The sequence below is a fragment of the Palaemon carinicauda genome, chromosome 7 (genome assembly GCF_036898095.1).
Source record: "Palaemon carinicauda isolate YSFRI2023 chromosome 7, ASM3689809v2, whole genome shotgun sequence".
NCBI lineage: Eukaryota > Metazoa > Arthropoda > Malacostraca > Decapoda > Palaemonidae > Palaemon > Palaemon carinicauda.
In genome coordinates this window covers 120010991-120028704 of record NC_090731.1, presented here as the reverse complement: position 1 = coordinate 120028704, position 17714 = coordinate 120010991, and the positions used below count along the sequence as shown (strand labels likewise).

Here is a 17714-nt window from a genome sequence, read left to right as displayed (position 1 = left end):
GAAATAGCTACAACAATAGGAATGAAGCGCCATCTATATACTCGTAGTAGTAAGGGAGGAAGGGTAACCTTGATAGCGGCTCCCCTTCTATTTTTGCCACTTTTCCCCCTCGAAGCGTAAACACTATTCGGGGTGAAGATTGCTATGTGTCGTATCAAGATATATGTCCCCGGATATTATGCGATATCCTTAAGAGAAAATTTAAGGATATTCGCACCAGGAGTTAGAATTCTGGAGACCTAAAGGTTAATTCTCTGGGAATATCACTACAGTATAGCCAAATATCCCTTAGAAAGCTATCTATAGGAACCTTCCATCAGGATGACATGGCTTGAGCCCAAAGAAATTGTTGTATACTTGTATGTTTGTTTGACTGCAGTTTCGCTTATTTTCGTGTATTTATGTACTAGTTACTATAACTTTACCGCTCTGATTAAGTCATGACCGAATTTTGGCTTTTAAGAGAAAACAGATTTTGAGCAAAGTAAAAAATATATTTTTGGGTGAGATAGCCATGTCGTCCTCATGGAAGGTTTCTTTAGGTAGCTTTCTAAGGGATATTACTGTAGTTACAGTGATACTCTCAGAGAATTAACCATAGGTCTCCAGAATTCTAACTCCTGGCGCGAGTATCCTTTATATATCTTTAGGGATATCGCATAAAATCAGGGGATGTATTTTCTTGATAGGACACATGCCAATCTTCACCCCGAATAGATTTAACTCTTTGAGGGGGAAGAGTGGCGAACGAAAGGGGAGCCGTTATCAAGGTAACCGGTGGACCCCCTTCTCGTACTACTAAAGCCCATCATTCCTAGTTGCATTTAAGCAGGAATAGTCGCAGATAGAGTAGTTTCGAGTGGGGTCATTTTAAGAAAGAAGGGTGGGTCCATCAGGACGACATGGCTATCTCACCCAAAAAAAGATTTTTTACTTTGCTCAAAATCCATTTTTTGGGCTCAGCTATGTCATCCGGATGGAAGCTTACTAGAGAATTAACTTGAAAGTACTATATCTGTGGATTTGTATAAATGCCTTTAATTTGAATGAGTTCCTTTTATGGTCTCCTAGACCTTTATACATGACATTACTGTTTTCTGTCATATCCACTAAGCTTGGAAGTAGCTTAGGGCTTCCTGGTCACTGCAGGGAAAGTGTTGACTTCGACTATAAGGATTCAAAGTTTGTATCTCCATAGGGACGGAAGGTAATACTTAGAGATTACCCTTCTCATACCTTGGAAATCTGTACTCTGATTTGAAGTTGGGCCCTTCTAGGGTTTAATTAAAACTCTAGTACGCTTTATTCGTCTTTATCTGAGATAGCAGCAATAAGACGCAAATATGTTTAGTATTTTACCTTGCAACTAGATTATCCAATATAGTTACAATCGGGTATGAATCTGATCCGACATTGAACACATCAGGGTCCATATTTTCTCTTGTCGAAAAAATATGTAATTTCATCAAAATGATGGCACTCAATGGAGATGTGAAACCGAATCTGACTCATTTGTACAGATTTTGGAAATGCCTGAACACCGTGACGCAACGTTCACTCGGCACTGGTGTTATCGGTCAGATATGCACCTATATGGAACAGTGTGTTAATCATCGTTGTGATTTGTACTCGAGGGTAAATGTACCCATACACCTTATGCACTGGAAAGTCCCAAAGCAGTTCACTGTTCATCGCAGCACTAGACGACAGGTTTTATAACACTACCTGCCGCCACCACAACTTGTTTTATTTCATGTACTTGCTTCGTATGGTGTCTATAAAAGATCTAGGTGATCTCCACCCAGTGTATGAGTGGAGTCTACCAAAGCCCCTGCGTTGGAAGAAGTTCCGTGAAGAAGCAATTTTCTTTGGATCGAGACCTGCGGGTGAGCTGTTAGGATCCGCTCTGCGAATAAGTAGGTGAGTTTTGTTCTCAGTTGTCTTAGGGATAGATTTTGATCCTGAGGTTTTGCCTCGGAAGAGCTGTCCTTCCTTGAAGTCTGAAGTTCTACAAAGATAGACCTTAAGACACTCTCCTGGGCATAGAGAGACATCTTCCTTCAGTAGGCAGATTCTCCAAGGACCCCACCTCTTGGTGGGTAGCTCGTTCTTGGCAAGAAAGGCAGGATCAGGAAAAGGGTTCAGTTCGCCTGTGTCTAAGAACTGAATATGGCCTACATCGCTGATAGGGCCAATATTTCACTAACTCTAGCCCGAGGCTATTGCGAACAGAAAAATGACTCTGTGTTAGCTCCTTTAGAGTGCAATCCTCATTGTTTAGGTTCGAAGCATAATGCAAGACTTTGACCAACGACCATGTAATGGGCTTTGGAGGGGTTGCCGTCTTGGGCCTATTGCATGCTTTGGCACCTTATAGAAAGTTTCGCTTGTGAGGACCACCTCAAAGGCGTATAGAAGAGGTCTAGTCAAGGCCGACTTGCAGGCGGTTATCGTAGTGGAAGTCAGGCCTTGTTCAAGTAGGTAAATGAAGAAAGAGAGACAGAAATTTGTTGAAATCTCTGTTGGTCTCCTTGTTTTTACAAAGGATACCCATTTCTTCCAAGACGATTCACATGTCTTTTAGTTGAACTTGACTTGTACTCTACAATGAAGTCGACCTTGTCCTTTGAGATCGCAAATCTTACGTTAGCTGCTAGGGCGAAAAAACCATGAGATGTAGGTTATTGGTTCTCGAGGATGAAACGTAAACACTCGACTTCTGCACCAGTTGGGATAAAACTGGGTTTGGCAGAGGAAACAGCTTCTGTTTCAATTCTAGAACTAGAGGGAACCAATTGATTTTGGGCCATTTGGGGGCAACTACTGCAGCTGTTCCTCTGAAGGATCTTAGCTTGTCGAGGACTTTTAGCAGGAGATTGGTTGGTGGAAACAGGTAAATCTGATTCCATCTGTTCCAGTTGAGAGACATGGTGTCTATCGCTTCTGCTTGAGGTTCTCGTAACTTGTTGTCACGTGTTGCGAAGGGATCAATCTGCAGTTCCGGGACTTTTATCGAAATAAAGGAGAATGAGTCTGCGTCTGGGGACCATTCTGTCTCTTATCGGCTTTTGCCTGGATAGAGCATCCGCCATCACATCGCAGAACCCTTGAAGGTGAACTGCTGATAGATACCATCTCTTCCTTGCTAGGCGGAAGATGGCTAACATCACGTGATTGATGATAGGTGATCTCGAGCCTTGTCGATTTGGACATTTTACTATCCCCTCGTTGTCCAGGACCAGTCTGATGTGGACTGCTCTGCGAGGAGATAGTCTCTTCAACATCAGGAAGAGTGCCATAGCCTCTAAGATGTTCATGTGAAAGTTTTGAGCTGGTGTGACCAATTCCTTGCACTTTTATTTCTTGCGAATAGCCTCCCCATTCTTTCAGGGAGGCGTCCGTGTGTATCACCACTGATGTTTGTAGTGGTTGCAAGAGAATTGCCCATGCTAGGCTCTTATTTGTTGATCATGGCCTTAATAGCGTGCACAATCGGGTCGGGGTCAACCTTTGTTGATCTCTTCGAGCGTTTGATACGTATCTTCTCCAGACTCCTGACGTATCCTTTAGCTGTGCCTTTATCACCGGGTCTGTCACTACTGTGAACTGGAGAGAGTCCAATACTCTTTCCTGTTGGCGTCTTGAAATCCTCGTGTTGGATTAGTCTCTTGACAGATGCCGCTATTTTTCTCCTCTTCTTTACTGGAATGGAGAGGTGGTGTGACTGTAAGTTCCCATGGATTCCTAACCATTGAAACTTCTGAGCTGGAGAAAGGCGAGACTTCTATCGATTGATCTTGAAGCCCAGTGTTCCAGGAATTGGATAACCTTTCAGGCCGCTTGCAGACAAGTAGTCTTGGATGCTGCCCGCACCAGCCAATCGTCCAGGTATGCTACTACTTGTACTCCTTCGGAGCGTAGTTGCTGACGATTGTGTCCGCTAGCTTTGTGAATACCCTTGGGCCTATGTTTAGTCCAAAGGGCATGGCTGTGAAGACACATTTTGTCTTCTGTAGCCTGAATCCTAGGTATGAGGAGAGGGGGAGACTGACTGGTAGGTGCCAGTAAGCATCTGCCAGGTCCATTGAGACTGTGCACGGCCCTTTTTTGGTAGAAGGGTCCTTATGTGTTGCAATGTAAGCATCCGGAACTTGTTGTTCTCGATGAACTTGTTGAGTAGAGACAAGTCTAGAATGACTCTGGGTTTGTCTGAGTCTTTCTTGGGAACACAAAACAACCTTCCCTGGAATTTAATGGACTTTGCTTTTCTTATTACCTTCTTGTTCAAGAGTTCTGAGGTATATTTTTCCAACAAGAGGGTGGAGTGTTGGAAGAATTCTGGAAAAGTGGGGTGGATTTTTGTTCAATTTCCAACCAAGTCCATTCGTAATTTGGCTGTGGACCCAGGGATCGAAGGTCCAGGGATCGAAGGTCCAACGATCCCGAAAGTGGAAAAGTCTGCCTCCTACCTGGAACCTCTCATTGTTCAGAGGTTCCTGAGGACTTGTTTCCGTGACCGCGTCCTCCTCCACCTTTGGGGGGTTTCCGGAGGATCCTCTTTTAGGGCCCTTACCTTTGTAGGGCCGAAAGGTGGTCGAGTGCCTTTCAAAGCCTGGATTAAACACAGGTGACTGGGCTACCAGCTGTTGAGGGACCATCTGGAAGGTGGTTTGCGGCTGGGCTACCATTTGAGGCACCGTGGTCATGGTCATGGTCGGAAGTTGTGCAGGTCTAATGAAGATATTCTCTTTGAGGACATGCCCCACTTTTGGAGAAGGTTCCTATTCTCAGTGGTGGCTTTGGCATTGACTTCTTGGACCACTTCCTGTGGGAAAGGGTCTTCGCCCCAGATACATGATGAAATCGGGTTGGTGATGATTTGCCACCGATCATTCGCCGATGACGATTAGCCACCGTTCATTCGCCGACAACAATTAACCACCACCGGTTCGCCACAACTTTTCGCCACTCGGACCATTTCGCCAGCGGTACATTTTGCCACCTGAAACATAGCTACAGCTGTTTATTTTCTTCCTCTCTGCAGTTTTCTTTTATTTTGGCAGTTTTAACTATTCTACTGCAAAGTGTAAATAAGAGAAATGTAAAAAATAAACATCTTATTATGTAAAAAAAGTTAAAAGTAATTCAAACATTTTATTGTTTATGAACAAGTAAAAAAATTATATTGGTTTGCACCAAAAAAAAATAGAAACTTTAGTTCATTTGATAGTTATGGGCTATTCTTTTGAGATATGCCAAAGCGTCTCTTTCATTGTTGTACTCGAGAACAATTTTCTTTATTCTTTTATCAGCGCTTCTATATTTTTTCAGCTTTAATGGTGGTCTGTGTCCTGTTATCAGTTGTTCCATATTTAAATCTCTTCCCTTTTGTAATTTCATTAGCGTTTCTATAAATTTCCGTATGGTTGGGTGGTTAGCTCCAAGTTCAAAAGCAATTCTGCGATGAGCAGCTTCTGCGTGGTTATTTTTTCGATCTTCATCATTTAAAGTAGTTTCATATTGCGACCATATATCATGAGGATACAAGGGTGGCCTTTGGCGTCTACTGCGCCAATTGTAGATACCAATATAATTATATTCAAACCAATCTAATGTTGGCATGATTTCCTCAGGCAAAAAGTCAGAAAGTGCTTCTGTGTAGATGTCAAGGTCACAATGTGGTACAAAAGTCAAAGCAAGTATCATTTTGGCTTTTAAAGTAAAATCAGGGTCACTATTGTATTGCCTAGTTGCTCCGACTGCAGCTATATGTCTTTCCATGCTTTGTGCTAAATGAAAAAAATATCCCCTTATTTGGACTCCCGGAAAGCATTCTGTCATAGCACCAATAGCTGCTTGTTCAAAATCACAATGGATACACTCCAGTCTTAGATTAGGTACCAATGATTTAACCATTTCAAACATGCGTAGGTAAGTTGAACATTGCTTATTTGTTAGAAAGATATACAGAATTAGATGAACACCATCAAGTTTTTTTGCCGAAACACAATATACTTGCGAGAATAAAATAGGGGCTAAGTTGAATGTACCGTCAACAAACCATGTCGATTCTACTAGATAATGTACCCAGGATTCTCTTCCAAATATAATGATACGGTTACTTTCTGGACCCCTATCAGCCAAAAGAAACCTTTCTTCCGATAAGTTAGCAGGTTTATACATTTTATATGCAGTCGGAATGGCCAACTGCAGAAGTTCGGTAGGATTTTCTGGCGCTAAGCTAATACAATTTCTTTTTCGTCTAATTATTTTCTTCATGCTGTTCAACGTTGATAATGATACTTGCACTTTTAAAGGCACACCAGATATACATTCCTTTATAAGAACACTAAGTACTTCTAGTGATTTTTCTGCACAGCGTTTTAAATTTACTTTTACCTTAGCAACTTGTACACTTGCGGCAGAGGCCGAATGAGTGTGTTCATTTATTTTCTTTATCACATTGCTATTCCTGGTGTAGATCCGTCCATTGCATCTTCCCCTTTGTTCACAGCGCCAGAATTTGATGCTTGGATCACTCGTGGATTATTTATCAAAAACGTAATTAAAACCATCGTGGTGAAATTTCTCTTTTCCACGTTAGAAAGAATATTTGTTTCCATTTTGAGGGCTTGAGGAAGATGATAAAAATATTAAGAAACTATTTACAGTGAACCCTCGCTACTTCGCGGTTCGACAATCGCGGATTCACCACTTCGTGGGGTTTTCCCATATCCCATATATATATACATATCGCGGATTTTCCGGAAAATTCGAAAATACCGCGAAATCTGAAGACAACCAAATACGATATTTTGTTACCTGTAATTCCATTAATACTGTAATTAGTAATATCTGTTCTTACTGATTGTTCATTGCATTACATATGATATATAATTCAGCACAGAAAGAAATAAAACACGAAAAGAGAATGTGATCATACGATAATTCAGTACTGTATACAGTACGTAGTAAAATTAAATCGAACATGAAACGCAAATCAGATGCAGTCATACCATATTAGAATGGTGTAAGGCTGCTGTTGGCTACTACTGTACTACAAATGTAATGGATGTGCTTCTTTTCCATGAATCTTTTGTATGTATACGTACGTAGTACTGCATCCAATAATATTCTTTGTTGCAAAAATCACATTTCGAATAAGCGTACGAGAGAGAGAGAGAGAGAGAGAGGCGTAAAATAGCGTACGTAAAGCTGTATTATTATTATTGTTATTATTATTATTGTTGTTGTTGTTAATAAAATTATTATTGTTATTATTATTATCATTATTATTATTATTACAGTACTGTACTGTATTATTATCATTATTTATTATTATTACGGTATTTACTTAATCTACGTACGTTCGGTATGCGCGGGGCATCTTCTATGAGTTGGTAACCTACGCATCATAGTACTGTAAGACGGGTTGTGATTGGTTCAAGCGCTGATAGATGACGAATCAGAACTCAAGTTTTGTTATCTAGCCTGTGATTGGTGTTTTGCCATCATCTCCTACCCGCAGCATCTAAGTTCTCGCGGGGCTGGATCGTCCACTCTCTGTTACCGCGTATCGCTGAGTAGACGTTCTTAAGTTTGTGAATCTGTGCTGTGTGCGACTTTTTTAAGTTGAACTTTTTGTTACTGTAAATCCTACTGTAATGGCTCCCAAGCGTTCTGCTTCTCTTAAGGCTGGTAGTGAGCCTAAACGCCACCGAAGGATGATGACGATAGCTGAGAAGGTTACGCTTCTCGACATGTTAAAAGATGGTAGAAGTTACGCGGCCGCTGGCCGCCATTTTGGCATCAACGAATCTACTGTTCGCTATATCAAGAAGGACGAGGCGAACATTAGAAAGACGGCTGCAATCACCTTTAGCAGATCAGCGAAGCGAGTCGTTACAACGCGCAATAAAACGATCGTACGCATGGAAGGTGCTTTAGCTGTGTGGATTGCCGACTGCCGGAAGAAGAACATAGCGTTGGATACGAACACCATCCAAACAAAGGCTTTGAGCTTATATGAGAATTTTGCTGCAAAGGAACCTAAAGACGACGACGGCAACCATGCTGAAGATGATGATGATGCAGATGATCCTCAACCAGGGACATCCACTGATTCCCAGCCTCAGAAACGTTTTTCCGCAAGCAAAGGATGGTTCGCGAAGTTTCAGAAACGCTTCGCCCTGAAAAGCGTTTCCCTGCATGGGGAGTCTGCTTCCGCTGACGCTGACACTGCCGCTGCTGAAACTTACGTGAACCAGACGTTCAAGAATATTATCGCCGAAGGTGGATACAAGCCGGAACAAGTCTTTAATATGGATGAGACCGGCTTGTTTTGGAAGAGAATGCTGTCGCGAACTTTCCTGTTCAAAGAGGAAGCCAAAGCCTCTGGCTTTAAAGCATTCAAGGATCGCGTTACCCTCGTGATGTGTGGCAATGCTGCTGGATTTTTGCTAAAGCCGGGGCTTATTTATAAGTCGAAAAATCCTCGCGCTTTGAAAAATAAAAATAAGAATCTCCTTCCCGTGTACTGGATGCATAATCAAAAAGCATGGATTACGAAGATGCTGACCTCCAACTGGTTCCATCAGTGTTTTATCCCGCAAGTCAGCAAATATCTCTTAGAGAAGGGCTTGCCATTCAAGATCCTTCTCCTTATGGATAACGCTGGTGGACACGCAACTGACCTGTCGCATGAGGGCATTCAGGTTGAGTTCCTGCCACCCAACACCACGTCATTAATTCAACCGATGGACCAGGGGGTTATCAGGGCGTTCAAGGCCCTCTACACGAAGAACACCTTGGCGGACCTCGTTGCGTGTGTGGATGCTGCCCAAGATGATGAGGATGAAGATTTTAACTTGAAGGCGTACTGGCGGCAGTACACCATAGCCACGTGCCTGCAGAATATTCAGAAGGCACTTCAAGAGATGAAACCTGCAACCGTGAATGCGAGCTGGAAGAAGTCGTGGCCCGATATTGTTTACGACGACAAGGGATTTACTCCGTCGGAAATCCAACACTCTGCAATACGCAAATCTGTGCAGTTGGCTGCCATAATTGGAGGTGACGGGTTTGGCGACATGACGACTGAAGACGTCGACGAGTTGTTGGACTGCCATTCCCAGCCCCTAACTGACGCAGACCTCGAAGACCTGACGAAATCGGCAAGTGAAGAAGAGAGTGATACCCAGGAAGAGACCCAAGAAAATGTCGAAGAAACGGGCTTAACATTAGAACGGCTTGCCAAGGCCTGCAACCATGCGAAGGAGTTGAAAGAAATGTTGCAAGAGTGGGACGAGGATATGGTTCGCTCGATGCAATTCTGCAACAAGATCGATGAAGACATGACTCCCTACAAAACGCTCTTGGATCGAAAAAAGAAGCAGCGGCAACAACTTCCGATCACAATGTTCTTCCAGCCTCGCAAAAAAGAGCCAGTTCCTCCTGCTAGTACGCCTTCGGAAGAAATTGAAGAAGTTTCCCGGGAAGAAGTTGAAGAGGTGTCCCAGGAAAAGACACCTCCGTCTGAAGAGACGTAAAATACTACCTGGCTGCACAGTAGAACACATCATCAGCTTCATCATCATCATTTCTACTGTGCAGCAAATTCATCGCCATCATCATTCAAGTTTTTCTTCAACTTCTTTCGTGGTGAGTACAGTAACAATCTTTATTTTTTACTTTAATATTCTTACTGTACATTCTAAAACTGTATTTGTGCCTGTTTTATAGTTTAGTACTGTACGTACTGTATGCATTAAGTTAAAGGGAAGGTTTTAAAAGTCTACATGTTGTAACCTATCATATTTTTTTTTTTTAAATTTACATTTACGTACGTAAAACACTCTCTCTCTCTCTCTCTCTCTCTCTCTCTCTCTCTCTCTCTCTCTCTCTCTCTCTCTCTCTCTCTCTCGTAAATTGTTTTCCTGCTTTGCTACGTACAATACTGTATGTGCTGTACAGTACTGTATGATTTTATATAGATACGGTAAATTATATTTGTAAGGTAACATATTTTGTAAATGCTTTTACTGCAAATACTGTATGTACTGTATCATTATTTATCACTATCATCATGCGCGTTAAATGCCTTGTTTGTTCTGAGCGTGGTTGTTTACTGAGCGTACAGTACTTTATGACGCCGTCGTTTCAGGCGGCGTCATAAAGAAAAACATTTCATTTGGAAGTCCTAAGAAAAATACGTAAACTAAAACATTGGTAATAAAAAAATCAACATACAGTACTGTATAATCAATATAATCGATGCAAAAACTAACCTATACATATATGTGTACACTAAATGAGTTTGTTTCTTCATTATGATCAGAGATGAACGTAAACAAAACATTGGTTGCCATTTTTTATCGTGCTTTTTAGGTGTTTAGGAAACGCATGATATAAAATCGCCTTTAATATTTGTGCCTGTTTTAGTTTAGGGTGCTGTAGTACATGCATTAAGTGTTCTGTACATTAAAGGGTGGTTTGTTAACAGTACTACGTACAAGGGAAGGTTTTAAAAGTCCGAATATACATGTTAAATAAATAGGTAAATATGATGTCACTACTTCGCGGATTTTCACCTATCGCGCCCGCGTCTGGAACCTATCTACCGCGATAAACGAGGGTTCACTGTACTCTATTCTTAAATAAAAAAGTTAACAGACTTATTATGCTTGTAAACAATCTAAGCAAATAACCTTGTTAAACTATAGAATTATTAAATTTTCAGAGTCGGGTAAAAAAAGAAAAACCGATTGCCCCATATGTTTATATATTCTTTCGCCATCAGTGGTGAAATGGCATCAGAGGCGAATGGGCAGTGGCTAACTGCCAGTGGCTAACTGTTGGCGGCGAATGGTCCCATCCCCAATGAAATCAGTTTTCTGGGTTCGTGTTTCACCGTTGCTGCGGCAAACACATACTCTCTACAGGTCCTTTTTCGACCTGACAAAAGCATACAAATCCATCACAAGGGTGGGGTGTTATTTAAGGCCTGCACACATTTCCAAGCAGTTATGATGAGACAGGGAGGCGGCAAGTCTTTCTTTCGTCTCCTGTTCCCTTCTCAAAAGATGGTCTGGCAACTTTGGAAGGTTCTCATTAAACTGCTGGCCTGCTATCTCCGGATCCAACTTCGAGACGGAGAAGGTTAGATGTACCTCTTTTCACTTCTCCTTGCAAGTGGCCATAGCTAGAGCGAATGGTTTGCATTTCTCTAGAATTGGGCAGGGTTTGTCCTCTTCGACTGCTCTCATGACACAGTCTAAGGCTTTCCCCGAAAGGGGGGAAGGCTCTGGAGGAAGGAGCAATGAAGGTTGGGTGCTTTTTGCTCAATGCTGAGACTTTGGAGATGGTATATCCGGCTCCTTTCAGAGTCTTGGTAAGGATGGCTTGTGCCTTGTCATGTTCGAAGATAATGACTTCCTTCAGTATAATCTCCTCGCGGGATGCAGGTTCATCTCGCAGTCTCACGTAGCCCTCTGGGTACGCTGAAAGCTGGGCCAGAATTGAAGCTCTTCAAGGGGTTTGGCCCCCAACTTCTCGTAGATATAAAGCTTCCCATTCATCATGGGCATGTGTTCCGTATACCTCCTGAAGGATGTCAAATATTCTAAGGGCTTAGCAGAGCCCTTAGAAGCGTCAGGGCGTTTCCCTTCCTGTACCTCTCTCTTCATCTCTTTGAGATCTTGCTTATTCTCCTCTTGTCCCTTCCGGAACAGTGTCAACATCTGCTGGATCGATTCTAGGAGCGCTTTGCTCCTGACGACCTGTATAGCCACCGTCGAAACTGATCCTTCTTCCTCCGTGGGTGGTTGAACCACTTCTTCTTCAGGGCCTTCTTGCAGTAGGTCCTATTCGGTGTCAGAGGACACTTCTGACATCCGTTCTTGGTGGATGTCCAAGCCTTGCAGTGCCTTGTTGATATCCGCGTCCACTGTCCGTTGGATAAAGGGAGGCTGGACCTGTAACTGAGGCACAACCGTACTGGATTGAGCCTTAGAGAATAGCAGGCACTTAAGAGATTTGTTAGGTAGGTAAGGTCCCTGAGAGTTCTTCTGGAAGCCTTTTAATCCCCCCGCACGTAGAGCCGGAGTCAGTGAATATTTACACTAACTCCTCCACTTGTAGAATATTAATACTGAACGCTGATTTATTAGTGTCCCGATAATCAAAGGATTTATCAGGGTGCTGAGGGAATACTTCACCTCAACATATTATACAGTCCCAATAATAGACTGTGAAAGGATACACAGAATATGTTAGAAATACTTGTACTACTGTATTATTGTATATTGTAGTTTTCTAACTGTTGTATTGTTATCCACAGCAGATATACTGGCTACTGTATTGTTGTATACTGTAGTTTAACTGGTATACTACCGGGGTTAGGCTGGTGCCTTGCGGCACTAACTGATAGAAAGAGAGAAAGAATGGAAAGGAGGATTTCCTATTATTATGGTTTAGCACAATAATTAGAAGGGTAGGAGGGCTACTGCCGCCTACTGTCTTGTTCCCAGAATGAGAGTTCTAATGGAGAGGGAGGAATGCATCTGATTCTAGCTTCCATCCAGACACAACTTTTGCTGCCGGCTGTACTTCCGGTTGCAAGGTTGTGGATGGCAGTCCAAGAGAGGACTGAAGAATTCTCAACAGTATAATGGGTTTCCCACTGGCAGCCGTCAGGGCCGGCTCAGTCTTTCCCCCCGGGGCATTCGCTTCCGGTGAAGGAAGGACATAAGGGGGAGTTGGCCGAGGCAGCAACCCAACCGCTGCTGGTAGGGTCTCGCCCGGCAACTTAGACAATTCGGCAAGCAGGAATGATTGTACAATACCGGCCAAAGAACATTGTGACGGCTAGGCCAACACTAAAGGACAGACGGGGGAGGGAAAAGTGACTTATAGTTTGCAGGGGGGAAAGGCGGCGGCAAGCATGGCGCCTACTTTTGGCTGTAAACCAAGAAAGCATGGCTTCCTGTGCTAACGTTGTCGTGGTCGGCAGAGGAATAAGAATTCCCCTGTCAGCAACTTTGTCGGCTATAAGACGTGTCTTATAGCCTACAAAGGGAGAAAGGCGGCGGCAGGTATGCCGCCTACTTTCGGTTGTAAACTAAGGAAGCATATCTTCCCGTGCCGACAACGTCGTGGGCGGCAGAGGAATCACGAGTCCCATCGGCTTCAAGACAATACACCCTGAGTTACCGTCAAACATCGAAGCCGGGATACTCAGCGGTAAAGAAGATCGACGGTATAAAACTATCTGAGTCAAGCCGGAGTTAACTACTCGGTGGCGATGACGAAAGATAGGGTTGCCGAGTGGTATGGCGGCGCTCAGGGGGGGAAGATTTTATCCTCTTTTCTCTAAAAGAGAAACGTATTGAATTATACCAATAAATTCTAGGGGATATATATCCCCCAACCAAATTAATAGGAACAATACCAGAGGTTAAACAATGGGATTTACATTACTAACGTAGACAGAACGGGTTAGGCTAGCCTAACTCAGGTGGGGACCACAGTTACGAGTGATACCACCGGGGTCCTCATCGTATACGAAAGTAACGTTACATATCGGAAGAGGAAATATATGCATGCAACCTTTACTAGTATAATTTGCCTAAGCCCTAACTAGCTAAAAGTTACTTTATAGCTAATTACCGGGAGCGTCGCACTACTAACTAAATAATTTGTCTTTATGACGTACGAAAGCCGTCTCAAAATGGAGGCCTCCGGGGTTGGCTGCGCTCCACTTAACACACTTAAATTATACAAATTCAACTGTGAGAAGGGAGCTGTAAATTATACACAGGAAAGATTAAATACTCAACTTTCCAGAGGATGAACATACTGAAGATTGCATGATAATAATCCAATGAACCGTAACAACACCGAGAGAAACGTGGGAGCGCACTTAGCTTAAATGCTACAGTTGAAAGGAATGATGGGGCGTAGTAGTACGGGGATGGGGTTCACCGGGTACCTTGATAACGGCTCCCCTTTCGTTCGCCACTCTTCTCCCTCAAAGAGTTAAATCTATTCGGGGTGAAGATTGCTATATGTCGTATCAAAAAATTATGTCACCTGATTTTATCCAATATCCTTAAAGATATATTAAGGATACTCGCGCCAGGAGTTAGAATTCTGGAGACCTATGGTTAATTCTCCGGGAGTATCACTGTAGCAAATATCCCTTAGAAAGCTACCTAAAGGAACCTTCCATCAGGACGACATGGCCGAGCCCAAAAAAACTCATCCTGAATAATGTATATTGAACAATGGCTTAATTTAACATAGATCAAGTTCAATACTAGAAAATTCCCTCATAAGACTGAAAAAAAATAATAAGCAACAGCAAATAGGTATTATCAAAAAAAAAAAGATCATTTAAATCCAAAAAATTTGTGTAAATAAAAAATTCTGATTTAAATCAAATAAACCAATTTTTTCTATTTACTTAGAAAAAATCATAACATTTTTTTCAACCCTGCGCATGACAACTGATGGAAACTGTAGAACTATTCTTACCTAGCAAAATGATAAAAGAAGTGCTCTATTTCCATTTCAATAGTTTCCCATAGATAGAAGGCACTGTCATAACACGATGCTTAAATTTAATCATCACTAGCCGTCATCATTTCCATACGAACTTTCACCTCAAACATCATAATAAATGCTTGCATCCAAAAACGCTCACATATTCAGAGTGATGGGATCTGCAGAAAGATATACCATTAAAAATTAAAAATGTATTTATGTCACAAAACAACAAATTTTGAAACCAATTTGTATTTTTCCTAGCTATACAACCCGGAGTCCTTTATAATAAAGATATGTCTTCAGAGGCACTGCAACAGCTAATGAATCAGTAATGAAGTTGTTGGTTATCATCAGGTGGCAGGAGGGAGAAGCCATGTCCACCCACCAATCACAGAATTACCCCTTTAGTCCCTTAACATACAACTGAGAGTTATGGTCGAGATTGGAAAATAATTCAAGACTCAGGTTTGCATAGCCAGGAAAAAATATGATGGAAGTAACTTTTATATTTCCTAACTATGTATGTTTTCAGCATTGCTGGAATCTAGTCATAAACTTTAATGCTAGGTCCCAACTACCCTCCGTGAGTTAGCAGGGGGTAGACCGGCCACCCCGCTCACTCACTCACCCATTGGATTACATCCCTTTTGATTGTTGGGGTGATGACGAGACAAGTATCAGGTTTTTATAGATAGGAAAATTACAAATTACTTCCAAATTTGACATTTATTAATTAGTGAATACAAATCCGTTACTCTTTACTATGGAGACTCACCCATAGGTGAGTGGAAGTCCTAACCCAACTGGCTAGGAAACTTGACCTGGGGTACAGCTCTGAGTTTGTAAGAGCGTAGCAGAGGTACCAACACCTTGTGAACTCTCAAACTGATAAGGAATGTGTTCTGAAAATACGAGTTCTTCAGGTCCACTAACAGCATGAAGTCCTCTTCTCTGATTGCATGCAACACTGAGGTTGCTGCTCCATGCTGAACTAAACCAGGTAACATAGTTATTCAGTTGAGAGAGGTCGAAGATTGGTCTCCAGCCCCTAGTTGAATTCTCTACTAGAAAGAGTTAATTGTGAAAACCTAGAGAACAGTCTCAAACAGATTCAAACACCATCTTCCCCATTACCTTACTTCTGCCACACATACCAGAGCTCTCAGCAATACTAGAGGACATGTTCAGTACTGTAATTCTGGATGTGAGTGAAGGGAGCATGAAAGGCAGACAGTGCCCATCCGGACTGACTTCCAACACTCACTACAATGCTCCCTCCCATTGTCACATTGCCCAATGGCTTGACAGGTGTCTGCCATTTCTCAGGGGATAGAGGAGGGGACTTTCAGATCAGTGACCCCTTATTCCCTTCTTACCTGTACCACCCTTTCTGAACTGGCCAGGTTGGAGCATTATCTGCACCTCTCATTGAAGATGAAGAGGCTGGAGGTCCTGATCAGGTTTTGGAAGCCATCATAGCTTTTTCAAAGTGGCAGAGTCCTGATAAAGTTGCATTTGAAGGGTCTGAGGCCTTGAAGTTGGCTGTGATGAATAAGGGAGTCATGGCTAGCTTTTTCTCACTTCTCCTTAGTCATCTCTACATGAATCTGAGGAAAGAGGGCTGCAGCTTCCAGCAGGGGGGCATTGCTTAAAGCCAATGCCTCCTCCTTGTCCAACTTGCCTGGGGAAGCGTGAAAACACTGTACTATACTTCATTTAAGTTCCCAGATTTGATAAATCCTGAGAAGTGGCAAAGTAGGCAACTGCATTAGACCACTGGTTAATCCATGAAGCTACCAGAAGGCTGGCCATAGAAGAGGATACAATGGCAGCAAACTTAAGAGCTGAGGAAAAACATTCCTCTTCTTGAAATGAACCTCTATAGAGAGATTAGGGAAGGCAGGATCTCACTTAGCCGGCTAAACCCTAGAAAATTCTCACGGCTGGTGATCTTAGAATTGACTATGCCCAATCCACCCCCCCACAAGTTCAGACAATAGCATCTCAAGGGAGGTCTTAAATCTTTGAGGGGAGCTGAAATGCCACTCAAAGACTGTTAAAACCCATTTCACAGGAGCCATGGTAGCTTGTCAAGTTCACTGCACTCTCAAATGAATGCAAGGGCATTGGCGAACAAATATACCATCTCAGAATAATCTTCCTATGCCTTTGGTGAACTGGAGTCTGACACTGTTGGGATATTGAAACTTAGGATCCCTCCTCTATTACAAGGAAAATCTCTACATGCCCTTCACAAGACAATTCCTCACTCCTAAAGTATTCTCATTCCAGAACGAGAACAGAACTGAGACTATGTTCTCTGAAGAGGATGAAAGATGCGTCAATCAACAATTAGATTAACCTAAAGAAGGACTGTCTTTGGATCATGCACCCCCAAGAGCCGACAAAGTATCTTGTATTTTCCCGTCTAAAAGGTGTATCAAGAGAAAGTGTACCAAAGAAAGAGACTGACTAAGAAAAAGGGTAAGAAGGGCAGCACCCCTAGATGAACAGATCACAAGTAACAGGACCATCAACATGTCTTGCAAGAGAAAGATCGGTTGATTATCCATGAAAGGTGGAAGAGCGGCACCCTTCATCCTGAACAACAGTGCACATGTTCTTTTTGGTATAAGACAGAGCACAGATAACAGGTACATGAGCAGCTATACTACATACCAAGACACCTTCATAAGTTGGGCTGGTTGTCAGGATTGCACACTCTCTCTTAGTGAGGAGAGATTGGATGGTGTCTTATGCATCTCATGTCGATCGGTCTTCCTGGACATCTTCAATATCCTTTTGTTTGTCTGCTAGAAGTACAAGTGTCAGAAGAATCTAATAAAGACAAGGTAGAGGAAAAGTAAGAACTAGAATCTTCAGGGTCATGGAAATCAATGACGAACACTCTCACAGGGAAAGACCCCACAGAGGACTTCAAAGTAGCAGAGACAACCCCCTAGGTGTTACATCTTTTAACGTCTCCATGGGTGAAGCAGGAGTAAGAAAGACACTGCAGGGGCAGCCTTCAAAAACTCTGCAGCACCAAAACCTTTTCCCACTGACAGAGCACCAGCAATGACCATAGAAGTCATCCTTTTATTATTCATTTACTTTAACCCTTGAACACAACAGTCTATCTAAATACTTCTAAAATTAGAAAGAAAAAT

At 42.5% G+C, this 17714-nt stretch overlaps 1 protein-coding gene across 5 annotated transcripts in view; it reads right to left on the bottom strand.

Moving 5' to 3' along the window:
- The window catches only part of LOC137643998 (zinc finger protein ZFP2-like), a 73961-nt gene that overhangs the window by 14874 nt on the left and 41373 nt on the right, over positions 1–17714 (bottom strand). For 3 of the 5 annotated variants that reach the window (XM_068376857.1, XM_068376855.1, XM_068376856.1), the window contains one exon: positions 14533–14720. The exons of the other annotated variants lie outside the window; for them this stretch is intronic. The gene's annotated coding sequence lies outside the window, so the exon portion shown is untranslated. The remainder of the gene's footprint in view (positions 1–14532; positions 14721–17714) is intronic. 5 annotated transcript variants of the gene reach the window in all.